Source organism: Trichechus manatus, unplaced genomic scaffold, assembly GCF_000243295.1.
Source record: "Trichechus manatus latirostris isolate Lorelei unplaced genomic scaffold, TriManLat1.0 scaffold00295, whole genome shotgun sequence".
NCBI lineage: Eukaryota > Metazoa > Chordata > Mammalia > Sirenia > Trichechidae > Trichechus > Trichechus manatus.
The window spans coordinates 1,027,908-1,048,265 of NW_004444231.1; the positions used below are offsets into that span (position 1 = coordinate 1,027,908).

At 44.1% G+C, this 20,358-nt stretch overlaps 1 pseudogene; it reads left to right on the forward strand.

Moving 5' to 3' along the window:
* Positions 1-15,165: 15,165 nt before the first annotated feature.
* LOC105756956 (protein PBMUCL2-like) lies at positions 15,166-16,283 on the forward strand (annotated as a pseudogene).
* Positions 16,284-20,358: the final 4,075 nt, after the last annotated feature.

The window sequence follows — 20,358 nt, forward strand, 5'->3', positions numbered from 1 at the left end:
TTCTAAACCCTCAGCCCCTGCATCCTTGTTCCTTCATAATTGTCAGAACTGACTCTCAAAATATGCATCCAAATATGACTGCTGCCCAGTCAGCTTTGCTTGGGCAACCTGCTTCTAACTCATTCATTCTCATGACATGTTCCTTCTGATAAATGTTGCATCTACTGTTTTGAATTTAACCTTGCTAAACCTTTGCTGCTTCTGTGGAAGCTCCAGAATTCTGTAGGGGAGAGGTTCAGGAACATGTGATTTGGTTTTAAGGGGGCAGCTGGAACCATCCTTGAAGCAATGTTGCAATTGATGCCCTCTTTTTTATAGTGATTAAGAAGAGGGCACAGAGGTCAGACTGCCTGGTATGAATCCTGACTCTAACCATTTGCTAGCTTCTCAGTGCCTCAGTTCCCTCATTTAGAAAATGGGAATAATTGTAGCACTTAAAGTAAGAGTGGTTGTGAATACTAAAGGAACTAATATCTGTAAAGCACTTTGAAAAATATCTGGCATAAGGAATACTCAATAAATGCTATTATTAGCTATCATCAGATTGAGTGTTCATTTGTGGATAGCTTATGGAGGAGGGGAGAAAACAGCTTTTTGGGAGGCTTTTGTAGAAGCTGCAACCATAGTAACCATATTGATTTTAATTAGATTTTATGTTTATTCAGGTAACTTCAAAGGGGGCAAACGGAGATGGGAAGATGGGGAAAATACCCCTTTAAAAAAAGATGTCATATCAGGCCATTTAAAATTTTTTCACATACAGTAATGGGAATCATATTGTTAGAACATATCCCAATATATTTTCCCTTCTAGATAATTCAATTTTTGTCCTCTGCAGCTTTTCCAATTTCAAACTTAGCCAAAGGTTGGAGGGGGGAATATTTGATGCTTACATCACTTAAGAGGTCCCCTCTGGCACTGAGTTTCTGTTAAGGGTGACAAAAAAATTTGGAAATAGATAAAGGCAATAGTTGTACAGCATGATGAATGTAATTAATGTCACTGAATTGTACACATAAAAAATGTTGATAAAACAGTATGGTGTACTGACTGTTTAATGAGAAACTATTTGTTCTGTAAACCTTCACCTAAACTACAATTTAAAAAAAATGTTGAAATGGCAGCATTTCAAAATGTTTTGTTATATATATATTTTTACCACAATTAAAAAAAAAAAATACCCTCCAGACAAGAATAAGAAGCATAAGTCCCTTCTTGCTGGAAAGGAGTAAGAAAGAGGAGGGTGGAGAGAGGCCTAGGAGTAAGACTGACAAACGGGTATTTGGGTTCCCAGCCCCTCAAAGTTGAACCCCCAGAGGGTATTGTCAGGAACATCAAGAATTTTAGGAAACCCTAGAGTAGGAGGTTTTGCTTTGCTTCCAGAATGTGCTCCAGGACAATCTCAAGCTGCTTAGACAGGCTCCATGTACAGAATGGTGCCTGTGTCTGAGCAAAATGGTACTGCCCAGATTATAGATTAGAAATGACCAGGAAAAGCATTGGCCAGGTGGGCCTGAGAACAGCCTTGCAGAACTCTACTTTCTCCATTGTGAGTGAAGAAAGGGCCAAGAAGTCCAAAGAGACAAGGAGGTTCTGAGAGAACCAGTGAACCTGACCTGGGGTCATGACAAGGAGGCAGCAGAGTTTGATACTCAGCACTGGAAGTCATAGTGAATCTTGGCCATTACAACACCCCAAAGACCAGGTGGCACCAGCCACTCCTCAGCTGAAACCAGTGCAGGGGCCCAGTGACCAAATGAGAGACAGTCCAGGAGATACCATTAACATCTAAAGGCAGCTCTTGGAACCAGAGCTCCTTCCTCACCACCCCGAGGAGGCATAAACACACTCTTCCACCAGGAGGCCATCTTGGGAATGAAGAGGTAGAAGGGAACACCCTTGAAAGAGGAGTAACAGCCCTGAGAGGGAGTTTGAACTTCATACGGGCAGAATACTTACTCAAAGAGGAGCATTTTAAAACTGGAATAAATGAGTTCACTTTAATCCGTAAGTTTAGGTCCTTCTCCCCACCTCTCACCTCATCATACCCTTCATTCCCTAAGAATAGGGCTCCCAAGTCAGGTGATATCAGTTACATCAAATAGTGTTACTTTTTTTTTTTTTGTTACATTGAGATTGCACCATGCAAATTTTGACTACTCTGATGTACGTAGGGCTTGGATCTTTATCCCCTGCTCAAAAAGCCTCCACCAAGAGTATGGCTAGGGAGACCAGTAGTTCCCCCAGCTGCAGGAATTGAGAAATTCATCCAGTGTCCTCCTACTGGCGGTGAGTTGATAAAAGTTTAATAACCAGCTCTCCAGGGGAGGAATGGGGAAATCTCTGATAAGTAGTGTTTGCTGATTTCCGTGTTATAGATATTTCCAGCATGGCCTGTTTCAAGCTGCCAACGTGATGTCACTGCAAAGGAATTTGTGAAGAGATGGTAGTAGCAAACCAATACATAGTAGCATATAGTAAAAAAATTAGGAATTGGTGAGTTTTGATTATTTATCATGTTGTTTTCAATATAATGTATTTAATTGCAACTTTTATAAATTTAATTTTTAACAATTGCTATTTTTAACAACCAGCCTACAGATTTCCTCAATATTTAACCATCAGCTCTTGCAAGTCACTTTGAGTGGGTTTCAGCACTCACTGCCACTTACCCTACCCTTGGAGGGGAAAGGATCACCTTCAAAATCATGTGCTGCCTGGACTCTTTAGAAACCAATATTCTGGAGAAAATAATGCCAGGGGTGGAGCAGCTTCATGCCTTCCAAATCCCCAGCTTTCATCAAAGAGGGGCCCATTGACCTTTAGATGATTAACCTCCTATTCTCCTCTTCCTCCTTCCTCCTGCTCTAGAAATGAGACACACCCAAGGAAAATGGGTTTCCGCTCATCTCTGGATCAAAGGGCAGGTCTCCTCAAATCTGACAATTTTGCTGTCCCTCTTTTGTTTTCCTCCCTGTTTCCTCCCCCCAGAGCCTGTGTTCTGTGATGAGGTGGACTCTCCCCTGTTTCCCCCTACCGCTCCCAATACTCTCCAAGCAAAAAGGCACCCTCCCACCTTTCTCAGTCCTGAAGAACCACATTGCTCATCTCATAGATGTTCCAGTGGGGGCTGTGCTTTGAGCAGTAGTGCTTATGCCTATTTTCTTGGTGGATGATTCTTGGGTGGAGGAAGTGGTCCCTCTTCTGGCGAGAGTGGTACCTGAGGAGAGCAGAGTGGATATACCTGTTCCAGAAGTGGTTGTACCTTGGACAGAAGTGCTAATGTCCCCTTGTGTGAGGGTGTTATCTAGATCAGTCAAGGTAGTTTCTATTCCAGTGCTGGTCTTAGTTGAGACATGTGGTGTGATGGATTGCTTTTGTGTGGCCTTTCTCGCCATGGTCTTCTAACTCCCACCTGGGTGACTGGGTAGGACTGTGCAGACAGGGTAACTGTGGCCCACCAACAGGACTGGTCATTTTTTGCCACCCTGCTGGGCTTGAGGTGAGCCATCCCAGAGGCAGAAAAGAGAGGATTCCACCACCACCAAGGAAGAACAGCCAGGAGTGGAGAGCGAGTCCTTTGGACCCAGGATCCCTGTACTGAGAAGCTCCTGGGCCTAGGAGACAGAGAGAGAGCTGTTAACACTGAAGGTGGCAGAGAAGCGGCAGCAGAGAGACCGGCAGGAGACAGCACAGTGGGCTTCCTGGTCTGTGGAGGGAGAAGGCTGAGTGCCTTTGTGCAGGAGGCTTGCTGCAGGAGTATGGTGTCTCTGGCCACTTACCAGCAGAGCTAAAAGAGCTTTGTAACACTTGCCTGCACAGGGCAGAGGCCAAAGGCCAGGGAGAGGCCTGCCCGCGGGCACGGCTGGGAAGAGGCTGTCTTGATGGAAGAACTGTATCCTGAGTGTTCCTGAAGCTGAACTATAACCTGTTACTTCCCTAATAAACCCCATAATCATAAGTATTGTCTGTGAATTGTGTGTGGCCATTGCAATGAATTATTGAACCCAGCAGAGAAGTAGAGTGCTGTGGGAGGGACAGTTAGTGTTAGATTTGGTGAAGATAGCAGAGAGAGGAGGCACGCCTGATCTCTGCCTCATAGGAATCAGCCTTGGGCTGTTGATCTTGATTCTTCTTCCCCCTTTTGAAGTTAGAGGAGGTCAGACACTGCCCTCATGCCATTTTTACAAGACAGAAGCTCTGAATTTTGTTCCAGCATTGATAATGATCTAGGTAGAGGTATTTGTGTGTGTTTCAGTGGTGACTGTACCGCTAGCAGAAAATACTGTTCCTGATTCAGTGGTGGGTCATCCTTGGGCAGAGATTCCTGTTCCAATAATGGTGGTGCCTGGGGCAGGGTAGATTTACCTGATCCAGTGATGTTTACGCCTGGGGCTGTAGTGTTTGTGCCTATTTCCATGGTAGTTATCACCGGGGCTAGAGTGATTATATCCTGAGCCAGGGTGGTTGTGCCTGGTCCTGTGGTCCCTGTGCCTTCAGCAGAAGTTCTTAGTCCCAGTCCAGCAGAGGTTGTGTATCTTGATCAGATGTGGATGTGTCAGTTCTAATAGAAATTGTTCTTTCGGCAGAGGTAGATATGCCAAATGTAGTCGTGGTTGTGTCTTAAGGTGACGTGGTCTTGCTTTTCCAGTGGGGGGTTGTGCCTTTGGTAAAGGTCATTGTCCCTATCACTTTAGTGGTTGACCTTTCAGCAAAAGTTGTGTCTGTAGCAGTGTGGTGATGCCTGGGGTTATGGGTGTGCCTGGAGCAAAATAACAACAAAACAAAAACCAACTGCCCTAGAGTCAATTCCAACTCTTGACAATCTCATGTGTTGCAGAGTAGAACTGTACTCCATGAGGTTTTCATGGCTGTGAACTTTAGGAACTCAGCAGATCACCAGGACTTTCTTCCAAACACCTCTAGGTGGATTTGAACTGCCAACCTTTTGGTTAATAGTCAAGTGCTTAACTGTTTTCACCACCCAAGGAAGAGTGTGCCTGGAGCACAGGTACTTAAACCAACTCTAGTGCAGGTCTTTGTGATGATAAGGATGATAAATTCTGTTCCATGATGGGTGGTGATTGAAATAAAAGAGGTTGTGCCCCCATTTCACCTCAACATCTCATTTTCTACATTAGTCCATTCTCGTTCCACTTTTAGAACTCACATTCATAGTTCTTTCATATCTTTGACTGTAAGCTCCAAAAGAACACAAATTTGTCTATTTTGTTTACTGGGTACAGTATCCAGCACATATTAGACAATCAATATTTGTGGAATGAATCCCCAGTTATATTCTGCTTGTCAGTTCCCTTCCATCAGGTGTCACACACCATGAATATTCTTTCACCCAAATGTCTAAATGATCTGAAATCGTTCCTCCTCTAAGAAGGCTTGCCAGATTTATGGAGAGGATGAAGTATAAAATTAAAACTCCCATAGAACCTATCCCCCACTTCCTGCCACAATATGCCCTCAAGACGAACTATGGATGAAGGAACTGCCAAGCCCCTTAGCCCATTACAGTCTTTGTTTTATCATGCTTGTTCAGCTGTCTTAGCATCATTTCTCCTGGCCTCATTCAGTGTCTAAACAAGATTGGACTGCAAGCCCTCTGCTCCCCAGTAGCTGGGAGTGTCCCAAGGGTAGTGTCTTAGTTATCTAGTGCCGCTATAACAGAAATACCTCAAGTGGATGGCTTTAACAAACAGAAATTTATTCTCTCACAGTTTAGGAGGAGAGAAGTCCAAATTCCAGGCGCCAGCTCCAGCGGAAGGCTTTCTCTCTCTGTCAACTCTGGAAGAAGGTCCTTGTCATCAATATTCTCCTGGTCTAGGAGCTTCTCAGAACAGGGACCCCCCGGTCCAAGGAACACGCTTTGCTCCTGGCACTAATTTCTTGGTGGTATGAGGTCCCTCTGTCTCTCTGCTCGCTTCTCTCTTTTATATCTTAAAAGAGATTGACTCAAGATACAATCTAATCTTGTAGATTGAGTCCTGCCTCATTAATATAACAGCCTCTAATCCTGCCTCATTAACATCGTAGAGGTAGGGTTTACAATACGTGGGAAAATCATGTCAGATGACAAAATGAGGGACAATCACACAATACTGGGAATCATGGCCTAGCCAAGTTGACACAGAATTTAGGGGACAGAATTCAATCCATAACAGGCAGGTACAACCTTGATCATTTGGCTTCTCTAGCACCCAGCACTGATGAGAAGAACCAGCCAAAGTTCCCTGGGTAGAGAAGCTCCTATGAACTCTTCAGAAGACAAAAGAGGTGCACCCCTAATGAGGTGGGTCAGAAGCAAGAACTCACCTCCCTAGTTGTAATCACTTTCCATAGGTCCTATCCAATGTGTGTGCTGGTGAAATCTAGTAGTATCAGACCTCGTCTACATTCAAGAGGAAGGATGAGAATCAAGATGAGCACAAAGTTGATTCCTATGAAGTGGAGGTCAGACATTCCCTACTCTTCAACTGTTTCACCATTTCTGATACAAACCACCACCCCTCATGCCACTCTACTTCTCTGCTGGGTTCAATAATTCATTGCAATGACCACACAGAACTCACAGACCATACTAGCGATTATGTGGTTTATTAGAGAAGTAACAGGCTACAATCCAGGATCAGGATCAACTTGGAAGTAATAGGATACGACTCAGGAGACCAGAGACAGTTAGGACAGCTTCCAACCAAGACATCTCTCAGCTTCTTCTTGGCCATGCCCACTGCCACCAACCCCTTCTCTTGGTCTTGCCCACTACTGCCCGAACTTCTCTCAGCTTCTGCCCTGCTCAAGCAAGTGTTACACCTCTTCAGCTCCACAGAGAAGTGCCTGGAGGCACCCCACTCCACCAACAAGCCTCCTGCCCAAAGGTGCTGAGTTCTCATTCAGCAGGTCGACAAGTGCACTGCAGCTGCCTCGCACCATACTCCTGGTTTCCTCTGCTAGTACTGCTGCCGCCATTTCTCAGCCGCTGGGCTCTGCTGTTGTCGGCTCACTTTATCATTTCTCGTCATCTCCAGTGTTACAGATTTCTCTCTCTTGTGTTTAGGAGGCTGCCAGCTCAGGACCCCAAGTCCAAAGGATATGCTCCACTCTAGGCTTTTTTCCTTGATAGTAGTGAGGTCCCCCTGAACCTCTGTGGGATTAGTCCTTATAAGTCTAGCAGGATGGCAAAAACAACAAATCCCTGAGCTGGAACACGGGTCAGTCAGTCCAGTTGGGTGGTTTTATGCATCTTATTTGCATAGTATACAGACCAATTCCTGCAAGGTACATAAAAGAGACCAATCAAAGGGCAAACTGTGGCCCAATGAATTATTTTTGGCATAATTATAAACTCAAGGCCAGGAAGGCCATATATAAAGAGGAACACATTGCGCTGCAGCTGGTGAATGTTTAACAATGGTTTTCTGTGGTGCAAATGCTCCCACTATGGCTGGTTTCCAGTAACCAACATGACATCACTGAACTTGGAACTGGGAAGAGATGCACAGCACACCATGATATAGTATTTCCACCAGACAGTGTAATAGACGTACATAACTTCATGAACATAGATAACAGTAAAATAATTCTGAAATGAAGAGTTTTGAGTATTGTTGCCTTTTCTGCTTATTTGTCACCTTTCAAAAATATAATTAGTTTATTGTAAGTTCGTATAATTTAATTTTTAAATTAAAATGATGGTTGTGTTGCAAAAAAATATATACTGAAAATTTAACAATTGGTTCCAGCACACCAGTGGTCTCATCTCCTCAACAGACCCTACTCTCTCACCCCCAGAACCCATGCCCTAGAGGCCTAGAGTCTACCTTCCCTATCCTTGGTCTCTCTTTCCCCATTAATTCAAGATGTGTTTTTGAGCACCTACTGCATGCTCAGCAATGCCCAGAGGTCCAGTTCTCAATTCCCGTTCACCTGAAGTCTCAGTTTGTGTGTCCTGCCCCATAAATTCTGTTCATTGAACTTCCTTCTCACGCCCCTGCTCTGGCCCAGCTATTCCAGGCACTCAGAACTTCTCGAGCAGGAAACAAGATCTTGAGCTAGAACAGGTTCTCAGCCCCATCTCTTTGCCTTGCAGGGTGGGTCCCCTCCACTTTAACAGCCTTGACTCCCTTGAACTGTCCTACTTCCTGCTCCTCCCCAGGCCCTGCTGATGGGACCAAGTAATTCTCCACCCTCACATACCTCCTGGCTGTTGAACCCTTCCTTTCTAAACTCAAGTTTTCTGTCATCTGCTCATAATTGGAAGAACCACAGGCTACATGCCCAGACCCTCCCCAGCCCAAGTGATGCTATAAAGGCCTTTTTGAAAGAGAAAGAAAGAGACAATATTCTGTGGAGGGAGCCTAAAGGACCAGGCATCCAGCCTCCCCACCTGAAGCCCCAGGTTCCTCCCAACAGGTGCTTTTCTTCAGGTTGAGAATTCATTCTTTAGAGACCCAACTCCCAGCACTCCAGCCCTCAGATCTCCACCTTGAGACTCTCCTCTCTCAAAAACCTCATCTTTTTCCTTTCTGTTCTAAGCCTTGATCACATCTGGCACTCAGGAACACTCCCTTCCAGCCCCAAGCAGGCAGATTTTCTCAAGATGAAGACAACAATATTTCCCCTTGCATGGTGGTTGTTGCTTCACCTTCTTTTACTTTTACGAAATAGCGAGTGATCTTGTTTAAAAGGAGGTAGTCTTGGAGTCATTGAGAGTTTGGGGAAAATGTTGACAACTCCTGGGATGCACTTCCTGAACTCCTAGCTCCCATTCTCACCAAAGAGGTAAGAATCATTATTTTGCTCTTTTCTCTTCAATTCAACCCAGCATCTGTCCTCTATTTTGCCCCCAGTAGCAACTCCTCTGTCCAGAAGCCTGACCCGTTTTCTCTATAATAAATCAATCCCAAACAAGTTTTTGTTGTCTGACCAGCCACTGTAGGTGGGAATCCATTTCTAACATCTCTGGCAACAATCACTCAGTCTCTATAATTTAATATGTCATGAGGAGTGTTGTTCCATACTCACATAGCTTGAATTCCATCTAGAATTTGCCCCACCATGGTTTGGACTCATCTGTTTTATGCCCCTGAACAACTCAGAACAAATATCTTTATTCTCCGCAGGCCATCTTTTCATCTCAATTTCTCACTTAGTTTCTTTCTTTACTCTGACCATAACCCTAATCTGAGACATCAACATGAGTTTTATGGATTATTTCTCCAAATCTAAATTTTCAATCATTATGTGAGTCCAGATAATACCAGGAAAAGAACACATCTAGAGGGTGAGGGGCAGAACCCCTGTATCCCAGCAGAGGAACAGGACCATAGATGAGGTGAGGGTATAGAGGCATCTGGGAAGTCAAGTGCTTGGTCCTTACTGGGATGGAAAATCAGGACAGGGTAGGAAATAAGCATAATATTGAGGGAAAGAAGCATGGGTCTCACTTTAACTCTAACTGACTAACCAAGGAGGTTGAGACCCTTCCCTGAATCCTGGGAGATCTTGTTTATCCAAGCTACATATGACTGCTTTCTTTAGATCATGTGCCAAGGCCGTTTGGAGTCCTTTGAACTGGTGGCTCCCAAACTCTGGTATGCATAAGAATTACCCTTTGTAGTAAAAATGCACGTTACTGTCCACTCCCAAACTGATTCTTCTTGATCTAGGAGAAGGGCCCAATTCTATTTGGAGAGTAGATCGACATATACACATGAGCCCTTCAACTTCCTCTTGTACGTTCTTTATTTGATGAGTATCATGAATAGTTGGAGAAGGAATAACACAGTCCTCTTGTGAACTTGGGTCAATCACATGGCTCCCCTGCCCCTGAGCTGTGGAAGGGTACATGCAGTAAGGGCTGGCTCTGGGGTCAGACTGCCTTGGTGTATATCTCTGTTCCACTAGCTAGTAGCTTTCTCACCTAGGGTCAGTTGCTTAAACTTCAATTTCCCTATCTATAAAATGGGGAAAGAATAGTTTCTACCTCACTGAGGTATCGTGAGGATTTGAAGTGCTAATTCATATGCAGCACTTAGCACGAGGCCTGGCACATAGTGAGTACTCAGTAAACGATAGCTATTTACTATTATTATTATTAGTTGTTGTTGTCGAACCAAACAAAACTTCTTAAGGAATGAACCAGCCACTCTCAATCAACTAACTTCCAATGTTAATACCACAACCCTCTCCTTTGAACCAACCACACCTTCCAGTGGAACCACCACAACCATCAATTCTGGACCAGTCACATCATCCAGTGGAAACAATACAACAGTATCAGTCCATTCTTCAGTGAAACACCCACAACAGCTACATCCTCCAATGCCACCAATGTGAGTACTTCTCCAGGGAATGAGGACATATGTAAGGGATGCCTGAGGCCTTGGGAAATTGCCCTAATCACCCTGGCCTTGGTTGCAGTGGCTGTGATTTTCCTCATTGGGTTCCTCTTCCATTTTGTGAGTGCCTGATGTGTAAGGAACCTTTTTCCCAAGGGAGGGAGTGCAGGAAAGAGAGGAAGACAGTAGGGTACAGACAGCAGGTTCATCGTGGGGATGGTGAGGAATGAGAAATCAGGAGAGGATTACAAAACAAGCCATGGAAACAGCCAATTAGGACCATCAAAACAGGGGTTAGAAAGGCCCATACATATTCAGAGGAAATTGATAAGTGGCAGAAGGGGGCCAAAGGAAGTACTGAGGAAGGGAAGTCCTGGCTGGGGTCTGGCTGGGATTGGAGAGCAGTGGGAGAGGGGGACATAACTCTGAAACTATTTCTTCTTTTATTTTCTAGAGAAATGCTCTATGCCTAAGTACCCTCTTCAACACGCATCTTTACTGCTCCCATGACTCCAACTATCCCATGTTTTCAAGAGAATTATGGAGTCCAAAGTGAGTCAAGGTGTGCTGTAACTGATTCCAGAACAGACCAGCTTCCCCCAACAACCATGTTGCTGAGCAGGAGACACAGGGGGCTAGAGTGTCCCTGTAGCCAAAAGCATCTCCATTGTCAGGGTCAGGGAGGGAGCCAACCTGGAGGACAAGAAGGCTGAGTTTCCCTCCACTCTCTCCCAACTCTGCTTCAGCCTCTGACAGTCCTCCCTCCCTTTTGGTTTTCCCAGGACAGAGGAAGGAAGCTATAGCTGTGATTGTATTATTAACAGATGCATCTAACTATGTGGAAGCCAGACTCTATTGGTGTGTGCTTATAAATAGCTGTAAATAGTGGTTCCCTATACCTGAGCTATCGGGATTCCCTAAACCTGAGCTACTGGGGAGCCATGGTGGCACAGTGATTAAGAGCTCAGCTGCTAACCAAAAGGTCAGCAGTTCAAATCCACCAGCTGCTCCTTGGAAACCCTATGGGGCTGTTCTACTCTGACCTACAGGGTCACTATGAGTTGGAATCGACTCGATGACAACGGATTTGGGTTTTTGGTTTATACTTGAGCTCTGGTGGCAAAACAGTTAATCACTCGGCTGCTAACCAAAAGGTTGGTGGAAGTTCTACTCTCTTACATGGGGTCACTATGAGTCGAAATCGACTTGACAGCACCTAACAATACCTGAAAGGGAGTTTCCTGGGTGATGTAAATGGTTAACACACTCAGCTGCTAACCAAAAGGCTGACACTTCAAGTCCATCCAGAGGTGTCACAGAAGAAAAGCCTGGCGATCTGATTCTGAAAAATCAGCTATTCAAAACTCTATGATGCACAGTTCTACTCTGATACACATGGAGTTGCCATGAGTCAGAGTCAACTGGATGGCAACTAGGTTTTAATACCTGAAAGACTCCTCTTCCCTGTGTACTCTCCCAGTTCTATCCCTTGAGTGAAATCCAGAGACCTTCTATCTGTCCTTATTTTCTCCCCCACTCTGCCTCCATTCCCTGAGACCTCTCTGCTGGTGGAAGAATAAAATCAGGAATGATGTGGAGAGACAGGTGCTGGACTTGACAGATTTCTTGCAAAATGAGAAAACAGTGTCTGTATGAGCCTAGAACTTGAAGAGGTGGGAAATGTGCCCCTGTGTGTTGTGGGGCAGAGAAGGCTTGGCTAGTGGGGCTACCCCCAGCCATGGCCACATTCCCTGAACCCTCATATCTGCTCTGGGTGCGGGCCTTCACCGGGACTGGTGTGCGTTGCCACTTTCTCTCCTATGGGCTCCCTGCCCCAAGTCTTCCCGGTTTCCGCAAGGGCAGCTCCTGAAAGCCAGGCCTCAGGACAGGGACACAAAGTCTATGTGTCAGCACCACCGCTCCTGCTGAAGGCCTCAGCGTCGTCTGGGACAACTTGCTCCTCACACTCACACTCACATTCCACTGACTGTTGCTGTCCAGTGAATCATTCGCCTTTGTTCTACCAACTTAACCCTGTTAAGTCCCTTCAGCTTCTGTGGTTCTCACAGCCTGAAATGCGGCAGTTTTGCCAGAACCTTCTTAATAGGACCACAACTATTCCTCAATGTACATATTATTAATAATAAAATGGAGGGAAGATTATAGTCAAAATAATAATTAATATTCAAGATATATTGTTATAAATATATTCTTCTCATGCCCCTTACTCTTTCCCTTCTCACCACTGTGCCCCCTCCCAAGTCTCTAGCTGTAGTAGTAGAGAACAGAACAAATTGATATATTTTTCTTACAGATATAGTTTATTAAGAATTTATTTCCTTTAATATGCTGTTGTTGGGTGCTGTCAGGTCGATCTTTGATTCACAGCAACCGCATGTGACAGAGTAGAACTGCCCCCATAGGGTTTTCTAGCCTGTAATCTTTACAGGAGCAGATTGCTAGGTCTTTCTCCGAGTTGCTGGTTGGGTTTGAACTGCCGACCTTTCAGTTAGCAACCAAGTGCTAAACTGTTGCAACACCAGGGCAACATTTCCTTAATACAGTCACTGTTAATAAAATATAAGACACTTTAATAAAATTAAAAGACAAACCACAGACTGGGAGAAAATGTTTGCAAAGCACATATTCAATACTTACATTTAGAATATATAAAGAAGTCTCAGAACTCAATGATATACTGAGTTTCTGTTAAAAATGATGAAGAAATTCAGAGATGTTAGTGCTGATGGTTGCACAGGATAGTGAACATAATGTCACTGAATTGTACACGTAAAAAGTTTTGAAATGGCAAATGCTTTGTTATATATATTTCACTATAATAAAAATTATTTAAAAAAAAAAACAACAACTCAATGTTAAGACACCAACCAACCTTCTAAAAAATAGTCTGTCGGTGGAGACTTGCATGTCATGATGCCGGATAGGTTTCAGTGGAGCTTCCAGACTACGATGGAGTAGGAAGTAAGGCCTAGAGATTTACTTCTGAAAATCAGCCCATGAAAACTGTATAGAGCAGAGCTGTCCAATCTGCAGTCAGTCACGGAGATGGCGCAGGACGGGGCGGCGTTTTATTCTGTCGTGCGTGGGACAGTCATGAGTTGGGGGCCAATTCCACAGCAGCTAACGACAACTGCTGTTACTACCACTCTTTTTGCAACTCTTCTGTAAGTCTAAAATTATCTCAAAAAACAATTTAACTTTCAAAACAAAACAGAACAAAACCAAAACCTCATAAGCCCTTACATGAAAAAGGGTGAATTTTACTAAATGAAAAGTATACCTCCTGCTTTAAAAAACTACTACCCTTAATATAGTATTTTAAAACATATTTGCTTATGTTAATATTAAATACAGATAAATACTCTAAAATGCATTAAATAATATTCTTGAAAATATTTAGTACATTTAAATAAAATTAGTCAATTAAATTTGGTAAACTGGTCAGTTATTAAATTGACTTTCAGGGAATCAGCTGCCATTGAAGAGGGGAAACATAACCCCAACCCTCCTGTAATTCCCGAGCCCTGGTGGTACAGTGGTTAAGTGCTCAGCTGCTAACTAAGAGGTTGGTGGTTCGAACCCGCCAGCCACTCCTCGGGAGAAAGATATGGCAGTCTGCTTCTGTAAAGATGTACAGCTTTGGAAACTCTATGGAGTGTTCTACTTTGTCCGATAGGATCGCTATGAGTCAGGGCTTTTGTTTGTTTTTGGATTTTTTTGTTTTTCATTTTTCTTTTAGGTAGGAGGACACTGGGAAAGAGAGAGGCCCCACAGATGGTGGGAAATGTCTCTTTATGAAAACAGAAACCAACTGTGATTTTCCGGGCTTGTTGACTGAGGCAGGGATGGGGGCTGAAGAAAGAAGGAACATGGGCATTCTCTTTCCAGAATTAATGGGACCTTCAACTGAACTAATTTCTTTCAGTAATTGAGAAAAGCTTGCTGAGGTGAGGGCACTAAAGTTGTAAGAAAAAAAAAAAACAGTTGCTGTCCAAGTCAATTTTGACTCAGGGCAACCCCGTGTGTGTCAGAATAAACCGTGCACTATGACCTTTCAGAAGTAGATTGCCAGGCCTTTTTTCCAAGACACCTCTGGATAGACTCAAACCGCCAAACTTTACAGTTAGCAGCTGAGTGCTTAACCACTTACGCCACCCAGGGACTCCCCAAGTGGTAAAAGCAAAGTGGTAAATTTGTGGGCTGGAGACAAGCCAATGAAAAGGGTTTGGGTGGATGACTGAGAGAAGACACAGTTTTAAGAGAGAGAGATTGGGTGTTTGTGCCCCACTTATAAATGGTTCTCCTTTTCTTCCAAGGACCAAGATGCTCTACGCCCTCTTATACCCCTCACCATGCACTATCCTCTCCCCAGGCGGGCCTGAAATATACCCTTCCTGGCCACCTCCACCTGTGGAAAAGGAAGTCCAAGCCCTCTCTCTGGCAATGAGACATCTGTGTAGAGAACGGTTTTTATCAGAAAGTGATGTCAGCCGTGCTGACAAGCTCGATCCCCTGTCACTGCTCACCTCTGGGCTCCCCGTCTTGCATCTGTGGCATCTCTCTCCTGCCCTGCTGCTCTTCTGTATCAGATCCTCTTCCCTGACTGACAGAGAGCAGTGGAGCGGGCTGCTCCTCCCTGTGAGAGGGAAGACCCAGGAGTCCTCGATTCCCTCAGCCAGCAGCAGATATAAACCCCACGGCTGGTGTGGTGAGGGAGAAGGAAAGAAAAATAGGAGAGAGGAAAGCAGGAGTAAAAGTGTCTTAGCTTTCAGTCCAAGTGGATTCTCTTGAGATGAAAAGAAGAAAACACTCTGGCACCTCCCTCCTCCCGCTCCTGCTGCTGCTGTTCAGGTGTTTGGAACTGGGTGAGTGCCTTAATTTTGGAGAGAAGGAGGCAAAATTTCCAGGGCCTGGGGGAGATGAGGGTCAGGATCCCTGGAGAAGGAATCTCTTGGGATTCAGGCAGGACTAGTCTTGAGCAAAAGCATGGCATAGGCGAGTGAATCTTGGGAAGCTCTGGACTCTGCTTTCTGACCCCTCAACTCTCTGCCACGGGGGAGCAGGGTCCTTGGGGTCCTGCTCCTTCTCCTTCTCACATCCCCTTTGAAGGAAATGCTCTGCTTTTGATTATTTACACTTTGTTTAAGTTTCTGTCTTTCAACTCTCCTTGAAAAATGAAAAAGATCCCTGGGTGGTGCAAAAGGTTTCCACTTATCTACTAACCTAAAGGTTGGTGGTTCGAGCCAACCCAGCGGCACCAGGGAAGAAATGCACGGCAGTTCATAAAGATTATAGCCAAGAAAACTTTATGGAGCAGTTCTACTTTGTAATACATGGGGTTGCCATGAGTCAAAATCTACTCCACGGCAACAAGCTTAGTTTTTTTTGTTTTGAAAAATGAAAGATTCCTATTAGAGGGATTTGGAGAATCAGCAGCAGGTAGAGAGGAATTGTTTTGGGGAGAGGAAGCAAAAACTCCAAAATATGCCATGTAGGGTGCCTTTATGCCTAACAATATATACTCTCAGTTCTCATGCACTGCCGGTGGTAGTCATGGTTGGAGGGAGGAGGAATTCATCTCTTCCTTTTACTTGTACCCAACTCTGTGCTGCTGTCAACCCCAACTAGTCCATACCCACAACCCCTTATGACTCCTCCTCCGATCCTACCCTCAAACCAACTTAAATCTTACTTGCCCCCAATGTTGCCATTTCTGCCCAAGACCTGACCCCTGAGCAGTCTTATTCTAAATCATATCAAACCAAGACCTGAATTTAATCTCTAATGAGTCACAGCTCCTGTGCCATTCATTTGCCAGAACCCCAGACATAATTGGATGAGAAGAGATGGCATACAAAATTGGAGACAAAAACACCTAAGTTGCTGAAAGACCAACTCAGGAGGAAATGAGATTGTTAGTCAGGTTTACTGGTTCATGGAAAGAGACCAGGACTTGAAAGAATACAATCAAAAGCTGGGTGAGCAGACCTCCTAAAGACATGGCCTAGCTCAGTATAATCTGTATTGTAGTGTAAGAGGATTCCATGTGGAATATGTTTTATCAGAATTAAATCCAAAATACCAGATGATCCTTAAATAAATCTAATCACATTATCCAGGGAGATGTGTTATTTGGATGAGAAGGATGACTATGGCAATTTTAAGCAGAGCAGATGAGGATAGGCCAACAATGATACACATTAAAGGACTTTACTTTTTAACTGGCCTGCCTGCCCTCAGGGAGCAGTCTTGGCAGCAGCAGCTCTGACTGACTGCTTTTCCTTGTACAACAAAATAAAGGTGTCTTTCTTGTTGTCCCCCAAAAAAAAAAAAAGACTTTACTTTTTTTGAGTAGGAATAAGGCAAAATATTACCACTAAGAACCCAGAAACCAGTCTTGAAAAATCAGAGACCATGGAGGACTCTACCACTGCAGACCTGGAGACCGCAGAAGATTATACCACTGAAAATCCAGACACTCGCCCTGGAGGAACGGTCCCTAGGAATCCAGTAACAACAGTGGAACCCACTGGGCTCCCAAAACCCTTGAGAATCATCCTCATTTCGCTGGCTGCAACTGTGGTCACTGTTGTACTCTTCGTTGGACTTGGCTTTCTTGTAGTGAGTATTTGGCCCAGGAATGTGAGGGACATTATGAGAATGAAAGCATCTGAGGAGGATGAGGTGGACATGGGGAGTTGAGCTAAAAAGGCACGAGGAATTCACAAGAGTGAGGAAACCTGCATAGAGAAAGCTTTGCAAAGACACAGAGAAAGACAGAGATGGGGAGAAAGGAAAGGAGCAACTGGCATAAAAGATGAGGGGAGAACTGGGGGAGAGAGGGAAGTGGAAGAGACAGAGAAAGAAGGAGAGGAAGAGGAAAGGGGAAGAGAGTACAGAAAGAATTAAAGCAGACAGAAAGAGAAACACAAATATGCAAGACCTGGTGAGAGCCAGAGCCAGACATAAATCATTAGGTAAAGAGAGATGGAAAAGACTGGAAATTTCCATAAGAAGAGAAAGAACTGGGGGGTAAGAGGAGAGACAAATTGGATGGTCTACTCATGTCAAAATTATGTATTTTTGTTCATACCCACTCTGGAGTTCTACAAAAGATTTTAACAACTGAGATTGGGTAGAGTTTTATGAACACGAATACTCTACACTGGAGAGACAGTTTGTAATCATTCTCAAAGGGGAGCTCTGGTGTTCTTCTGTCAGGGCACCATTGTTTCTACCAGAGGAGATAGGATTCCATGCCAACCCTGTGGCTTCCTCTTGCTGACTTTTGGTCTAAAACCCAAGCCTCCCGACCTGCTCCTCAATGGGGAAGGGCTGAACATTTTTGGCCATCCTGACCTCAGGATTTAAGTGCACTTGAGATTTTTAACAAGTGGCTGCTTACATGACTAGCCAGCTCATATAGATCATTAAAGCCTCATTAATTCTTGTCAGTCATTGATGCCATTGTGCACTGACATTTGCCCAAAGAGTTCAACCTGAAATTTTGGATCTTGTAAATGTAAGTAAAGCCAGAAGTAATTAATGATACAATTGAGGTGTTCGAGTTTAATTCCACCAAAAGTACATCATGAAACTAGGGCATTCTGAAAGATGACTGACAAGAGGAAAATTGAAGCGAAAGTCTGCATGTGCACTTGACTCAGGCATGAGTCACACTCAGTATTCACAAGTCAGGGAGGACCTTCTTGGCGACACTGTTATCACAAACACATGGATTCACGTGGACATGATTAAAAACCACACGCTCTTGTTCTAGGTCGGTGGATACTCTCCTCCTTCTATTCTAGGCCTCTAAATGCTGGCGTAGAGTGGTCACAAGCAATGGTAACTTTTTAATGTCTTGGAGAGACTAAAAGCAAGAAATGGTTCAAAAGGCTCTGAGTACAAGAAGTGAGAGGAATGTTTATGTTCCTAAATTCACAAAATGATTTTTAACGAGAAAAGTTTAAAAAATAAGAATTATCTCTACCTCCCCCAATTCCTGTATATCGACATGCACTTTTTTTCTTCCATGACTTCAACATTTTCGGAAATTATATATCTCTAATAGTAAGTGTGACTCCCTGAGTGGTGCAAATAGGTAAGTGCTCAACTAATAACCAAAAGGTTGGCAGTTTGAATTCAACTAGAGGCACCTTGGAGCCCTGGTGGCGTAGTGGTTAAGAGCTCGGCTGCTAACCAAAAAAGTTCGGCAGTTCAAATCCACCAGCTGCTTCTTGGAAACCCTGTGGGGCAGTTCTACTCTGTCCTATAGGGTCACTATGAGTCAGAACCAACTCAAAGGCACCTAACAACAACAATAGAGCCACCTTAGGAGCCTGGGTGGTGCAGTGTTTAACCACTTGGCTGATAACCGAAAGGTCAGCAGTTGGAACACATCAGCCACTCCACGGGAGAAAGATATGGCAGGCAGCTGCTGTAAATATTTACAGCCTTGGAAACCCTATGGGGCAGTTCTACTGTGTCCTGTAGGGTCGCTATGAGCTGGAATTGACTCGACAGGATTGGGGTTTAGGTTTTTTGTTTGTTCGCTTGTTTGTTTGGAGGCACTTTGGAAGACAGGCTTCCAAAATTCACAGTCATGAAAACCCTATGGAGTGCAGTTCTACTCTGAAACACATAGGTAGAACTGACTCAACAGCAGCTAGTATGGTATAGTGGTTAAGTGTCATGAGCTGAAGGAAATGGTGACATGGGAAGAGTTGAGAGAGTGGGGAAGATAGGCCAGACAGATTTTGATAAATTACAAGGGTTAAGAGAGGAATGAAATCTTGAAACCAAACTACTTTCTTCCTCCCCAGAAAATTTGTTTCCAGTCTCTACTAAATCCATCCACCAGGGTTATTTATCGTCCCTACGCCAGGGATTGGAGCGGATCATAAAGAAGACCCTGGCAGTAATAACAGTTAGTTCTAGAGCAAACTGGGCCTCATCAACCTCTGCATAACCATAAACTTTCTACTTCCTTCTCCCAGTTTGGAGCCCTGGGACTCCAGATGAGGAAGGCAGCTGACCCTGGAATAAGCAGGTCAGTGATGCTCAGAAGGATGCCCTGAGGCTCTGAGAATCTCCTAATTCTGTCTGGCCTTGGTTACTTCCTCAGGAAAATTGCCTTGAGCTATCTACCAGGTTTGGTCATGAAAACATTTAGGGGGAGATACACACAATTCAGATATAAGGGATATTCATTCAGTCTGATCTAAGAAACAAAGCATTTGTATTAGAATGTTTCTCTGTTTCTGTCTGGGTCAAATTTCTAAATTCATTCATTTAAAAAAATAGTTGTTAAGTGCCTAACGTGGGCCAGATACTCTCTGCCTTTCTGTTTGTCCACCTCAGTCTATCTGTGAGCTGTAGGATAAGAATTTCTGGTCTCTCAAGAGTGCTACACCGAAGCCCTCCAAACACCCAGGCCAAAGGATGATGTCTACAGGATGTAGCTGAGTGGTCATTCAACAAGTATCTGCTGAGCACCTACTGTGGGACAGGCCACCAGAGCAAATAACTGAGTCTCATCTCCATCATGGTATGAAATGAGGGACACAAAGTCCTGACCCTCTGACTGGGATGACATCTCTGCCTCTATGAGTCATAGAAGAGGTATTTCTTTCATTGGAATGGTTTATAAATGATGCTCAAGATGGCTGAGACCATAGACAAGGTCAAGGTATTGAACATGACCGCTCTATGAGGAGTTCAGGACAAAAAGCAAAGAAGAAAAGACACTTGACTATTGTTTCCCTACCCTGTCTCAATTATCAGCATCATCACCGTTTTTTAATAATTACTGTATTATAGACTCAGAAACACAGAATAATAAATTAAAATATTAGAACCCAGCTTAAGCCTACCTTTTCAAAATTTATAGAGCACCTGTTATCATCCAGGCGTTGTGTCTTCAAGTTGCATATAAAAGTTCCTGCTTTTAAATTGCTTACCAGATAGTGTTCAAGACAGACAG